Source organism: Phoxinus phoxinus (genome assembly GCF_949152265.1).
Source record: "Phoxinus phoxinus genome assembly, chromosome: 14".
Classification (NCBI taxonomy): Eukaryota; Metazoa; Chordata; class Actinopteri; order Cypriniformes; family Leuciscidae; genus Phoxinus; species Phoxinus phoxinus.
Window position 1 is genome coordinate 14948156 of NC_136889.1, and position 6099 is coordinate 14954254.

A 6099-nucleotide genomic window follows, 5' to 3' on the forward strand; every position below is an offset into this window, starting at 1 on the left:
CATTTTTTTAATACAGCAGGCATATAACATGAAAAAAAAATTATGTTTTATGTTTTTATAAAACAGTACCATATAATAAATATATACCAGAAATACAATCATTGTTTTAGCCACAAATACTGTAATTAATAAAGTGTATACAACTTGCCTCAATTGTCCCTTAAAAATGTGCCTTCACTATATAGCCTCCTTGACTCTTGTCTGAATGAGTGTTTTTTGGTTGTTTTATATTAACTTTAAACAACAACTTAAGCATTTGGTTAACATAATTCACACAAAAAGATCAGTTAAGAGGGTTTTGAAATGTGCGACAACTGTCTGCCCTTTTGTGCAGTAGATATTCTGCAGGGTATAACCTTTAAAAAAAAAGAATCCACTTTTATCCACTGGTGAACTATATCCAAGCAGTATATAACTTTGAAGTATTTGGCTGATGGTGAGACATGGGAAGGTGTCCCATTACAGACATGCAAAGGCTAACGGCCAGTGCACACGGTAAATGAGCAGGAACGAGGAGAGAGTGCTGGGACACTTTAATTTCCACTGACATATTGTGCTTCATGTACAGTCTGAATGGCTCCATAAAGAAAGTGTAATGATGGTCCAGGACCCTGGCCAAATAGCTGACATGCACGGCTTCCCTGGTCAGCTCAGCACCGGGTTTGATCCGTCTCATTACACCAGTCATTCAAATAATGGGCAGCTATGGGAGCTCTGGTAAAGCTGCAACTAATACACATGCCAAAGTCTACATCATAGTGGTTCACTCTCTCTGTCTGCTTAGTATGCACAGGTGTTCAAGGCTGAGAAACTAAACATATAAATCTTTTTTTATAACATACTATAATAAAATGGAGATTAAAACAATTTCTAAATTATATCATTTACAAAAAAAAAATACAATTTTCTCTAATATAGATTCTCAAAAAAGTAAATTAATGTTATAATATTAATAAATACTATTACTACTATACTAATAATAACACCAACAAATAAAACAATTAATTATATCATATTCTAAATATAAAAATTTAATAAAATGTACAAATGTTAAATAAAACAAATTCACAAACACATTAAGCATATTCTAATATGTTTTAGATCATATGAGATAAAGCAACACCTAGGATCGCACAATCTACATTTGAAATAATATATTTTCAAACCGGTTCGTAAAAAACGGCATTAAAGCGCGTCTACCGAGATCGGAACAGAACAATAGCTCCTTATTCTCTTTCAGATGAATGCATGGCAAGGAGAGAGAGGCGCGATAAATCGGCCACCCCTGCTCTTGTCTCGCTTCAAAAGAATCTGTTAGAGAGAGAGAGGGAGAGGGAGAAAAAAAGCAGGGAGCAAGACCCACACGATGTAGTTCCAGCCAATTGCATTCCAGAGAAGTGACCATGGCTGGAGATAAACAATGCACAATAGATCACGCTCCTCAAAAGGTATAAAAGAAAGGCAGATGCCGCAGCAATAAGGCAGTAGCACGGGGAGAGAAATAATCCGCGTTTCTCCAGCAATTCCGAAAAGCATAATTGTTTAAATCCTTTTTTTCAGGATTGCCATTAACCCTGTGCAGTGTACGCTATAACAATCTGCATGTGACGGGAAAGAGGAACACCTCTATCTCTCTCTCTCCCTCTCTCTCCCTATGTGAGGTTGCCAGGCTCACCCTCTTCCAAACCACAGCCAAAGCCAAAATCGCTTTAAATTGTTCCTCACTGTCGCAAACAAAAAAAGCATTTAACACTCACCCATTGTGCGGGGACTGATCTCTCAACCACTCTAGCACCCCGTCAACACAAGCCCAGATATCCTTCCACAGATATGTAAACAGCCCACTAAGATTTCTTTGTTTGGATTTTGAAGCTGGGTAGGTTTGCCTTTGCTGCGCTTGCTTTTACAGCTTAGAAGCAGGTGGATGACAAAACATCAATCTCTCCAGGCACAATGTGTAGCACGTACGCTTGACACTCTACACAAGCAATATACAATCACACACTCCAATACAGAGCTCTCAGCTGTAATGATATGTGTTTGCTTAAAGGCAGCTTTACTGAATATTTGAGCATTTTTTGGACTAGTGCATTACTGAAAGGTTTAATGAAAGTGGAATCTGCATCCACAATATCAGAGTAATGCAGAAAGTGGCAAGGGCAGAGGGAAGTTATATTTCACATTCTATCACACTAGCTATATTAATGAAAGATATGTGCTATAGTCTCTTTGGGGAGAATTATTTTTTTTAGGAGGAATGGTTGAAGTGTTACCACAAAGGAAACCTGTCAGAGAACAACTGAAATGCGGGGGATTGAGGCTAGGTGCCACACCAGGCTACTCCAGTGAATATGACTCAGAATTAGTTTCCGTATAACACCATAATCCTGGCAACAAGTTGGAGCTAAACTCTGCAGGACAGTGGCCCTCCAGGACAGAGTTTGGACACCCCTGCCTTAGGGTTTCACATGGATGACTTCAATGTAGTTAAATTAATAATCTAACATATCTATTTTTATCTATAAAACACACTGCATATATATATATATGGGTCAGTGACGTTTTAGAATTTCAAAACAGTAAAAAAATAAAAATGAAAGGACAAATTAAATATAGCATTTTTTGTGTAAATCTACGTGTATATTTTTTGTTTTTATTAGTGCCCTTTATAAAAAATAACAATATATGACATTTTAATGTGTTTCTTTGTATACAGTCCTTGAAAATGTCATAAGGTAAAACGAAGTGATTTTTAGAAATAAATTAAATTTGATATTCATGACAGTTAAATACAACCATGAATGTAATAGTTGATCTGTAAGTATTCTATAACAAGTTGCAAAATGTAAACACCTACACCACAAATACTAAATATTTAGTTTTTTAACAACTTCAGCATGTCATCTATGGACATTTGTTCTATTTTTTTTAAAGAAATTAGTCAAAAATGCCTTGATGTTATATATATATGTATATCATACTAGCTCTCCTCCATTATTTTCATGAACCATGTAAACAAACAAAGTATTTATTTTTATTTATTTTAAAATGCAATGTTTTACCATATGACATATTTTGTTTTACCGTATGACATAGTACAATTTCAATGTTTCATTGCATTTTTAATGTAATAAATACATGTAGGCCAATTCAAAATGATTTCAAAGAAACACAAGGCATCTCAAGTGAACCTTTTATTAACAGTAGAATATATTTCCCAACACATGAATATTTCTTTTAGTCAACTCAACTCTCTTTCAGTACAAGGAACACATAGGACGTGCTATATGTAATACATGACAATATCATTCAGATTTACAACAGAGATAACTTGTGAAAAAATCAGTTTTTAACATTTAGTTTAAAAAGAACAGTAAGGGTTCATGGGAGTTTGCCCAGCCAATCCACATGTGCTTTGTGGATTTGGAGAAGGCATTCGACTGTGTCCCTCGAGGCGGCCTGTGGAGGAGCTCCGGGAGTATGGGGTCCGGGGTCCTTTGCTAAGGGCTGTCCGGTCCCTGTACGATCGAAGCAGGAGCTTGGTTCGCATTGCCGGCAGTAAGTCAGACTTCTTCCCGGTGCATGTTGGACTCCGGCAGGGCTGCCCTTTGTCACCGGTTCTGTTCATAATTTTTATGGACAGAATTTCTAGGCACAGCCAGGGGCCGGAGGGTGTTGGTTCGGGGACCATACGATTTCGTCTCTGCTCTTTGCGGATGATGTTGTCGTGTTGGCCCCTTCAGACCAGGACCTTCAGCATGCACTGGGACGGTTTGCAGCCGAGTGTGAAGCGACTGGGATGAGAATCAGCGCCTCCAAATCCGAGGCCATGGTCCTCAGTCGGAAAAAGGTGGCTTGCCTACTTCAGGTTGGTGGAGAGTTCCTGCCTCAAGTGGAGGAGTTCAAGTATCTTGGGTTCTTGTTCACGAGTGAGGGAAGGATGGAACGGGAGATTGACAGACGGATCGGGGCAGCTTCTGCAGTAATGCGGTCGATGTACCGGTCTGTCGTCTCGATTTACCGGTCAATCTACGTTCCTACTCTCACCTATGGTCATGAGCTGTGGGTCATGACCGAAAGGACAAGATCCCGGATACAGGCGGCCGAAATGAGCTTTCTCCGCAGGGTGGCTGGGCGATCCCTCAGAGATCGGGTGAGGAGCTCGGTCACTCGGGAGGAGCTCAGAGTAGAGTCGCTGCTCCTCCACATCGAGAGGGGTCAGCTGAGGTGGCTCGAGGATCTGTTCCCACTGGGAGGAGACCCCGGGGAAGACCTAGGACACGCTGGAGAGACTATGTCATCATATACTCTCACAGTTATACCTTTCCCTCCTCTTGGCTAGGTTCTCCTCTCTAGATGCAGGATCTGCCCTTAGCTTTGCACGGAAATGTGCACTCCTCTCCTTACTAGAAAGAGACATCTGTAATAATGTGAAAAAATGCTTAAAATAGGCAGAAATATATTATATATGTTAATATTAATTCATATTAGTTGTACAAACTATATATGTGATATAACAATTAAGAAATAACTAAATAATTCAGTTAAATGCTCTGTGTCATATGGTATAACAACATGTCATACGGTAAAATCGTTTGTCTGTATGACATTTCTTGTTTGCCCTTATGACAGTTTCATGCTTTGTCATTTATAACAGGCAGTTGCTTGGCCACCTCCTTTCACCTTTACCATTAACCTTGATTTTTAAACTTTATATTTCACCTGTAAATCAATATTTTTTCACATTTTAAATGTATTAAACCCTTTTTTGACGTTTGACCATATGACACCCAAATCTGTGACACATGGTAACACTTGGAAAAGGTGAAATTACCTCAAATGTAGGAGCAAAATCTTAAACTTACCTTCAACTTGGCTGGTCTTCAGGGGGTCCTCTGAGTGATGTCATCCAATGTCACATGACTTAAGTCATTAATATTCAGTTCCAAAATGGCTGCTAAACTTTGTTTTACCGTATGACATAGAGAAAATGTGTCTTTGCGGAACAATTTGTTTTAGATACTAATGACATTTCTTAAAGGTCTATCTTACTGATACTTTAATATGCTTTTCTTAAGACTTGAAAAAATATGCCAAATGAAAAATTGTATCATTTTGAAACATTTTTAATAATTTTAAATGCAATTGTCTTAAATAACTTTAAGTGAATTCCGTTTGACCGTATGACATTTGACCACATTAATAGTCTAAAAGTTACCTATTTTTGAAATTTTCACACAATTATGAACAGTGAGGAGCACAAATGATGTGAGATTAAAACATATATATAATTTTAAACCTATTTTATATAAATATATAATATTTATTGCTCCTGGAAGTGCAAATCAGTGTGGCACGTCACTGACCCACATATATATATATATATATATTTTTTTTTTTTTTTTTTTTTTTTTTAATATATATATATATATATCATAGTTCAGCCCCTCCTCAGCAAAAAACACACTAATGATCATACAGTTCTAGAAACTTATGTGATGACAAAATTAATCGTGATTATTTTAATAAACAAGCATTGCTAGTTTTTGGAGAAAAAAGAAGAAGAAAGAAAACAAGCATGCGTCATAATTACAGAAGAAATACATAAAATGTCGTGACTCGTGGGCCTTCGAAAAATGAGTCCTTCAAAGGTTAAAACCACTGCCTTGGCTATAGCCTACTTTGTAACAGCAAAATCAGTAACTTAACAGGAAATTAGCAAGTGTAAAAATGTGAAAACTATGAATCAGCTAAATGTAAAAGGTAACATACAAAAACATCGAAAGATTTCCACAAATATAGTAATTACTACAGTAGGCCTACTATATGACTTTATAGCATTTAAAACATGTGACAACTTGGCCCTACCTGAACACCTTCATTAGTTCACTCTCGTCTAATGCCAATGGGGGTTTGCGGTGTTCACTTGTTCATCCATCCAACAGATAGGCTACAAAAAAATGACGATACTGGAATTGTAGTTGAGAGAACAAAAGTTTTTTTTGTCATTTTTACTGCGGCAAAATGCTGCTACTACAATGACGATACGATACTACGTCAGGCAAGTGTACAAAAGAGGGGCGTTTTGACCTAACTTAC

General features: G+C 37.4%; 1 long non-coding RNA gene across 2 annotated transcripts in view; it reads right to left on the bottom strand.

The window, feature by feature from the left end:
- Positions 1-6099, bottom strand: part of LOC307009947 — a 129230-nt gene that overhangs the window by 122898 nt on the left and 233 nt on the right. For both annotated transcript variants that reach the window (XR_013800132.1, XR_013800133.1), the window contains exon 2: positions 5869-5969. This is a non-coding gene — a long non-coding RNA (uncharacterized lncRNA). The remainder of the gene's footprint in view (positions 1-5868; positions 5970-6099) is intronic.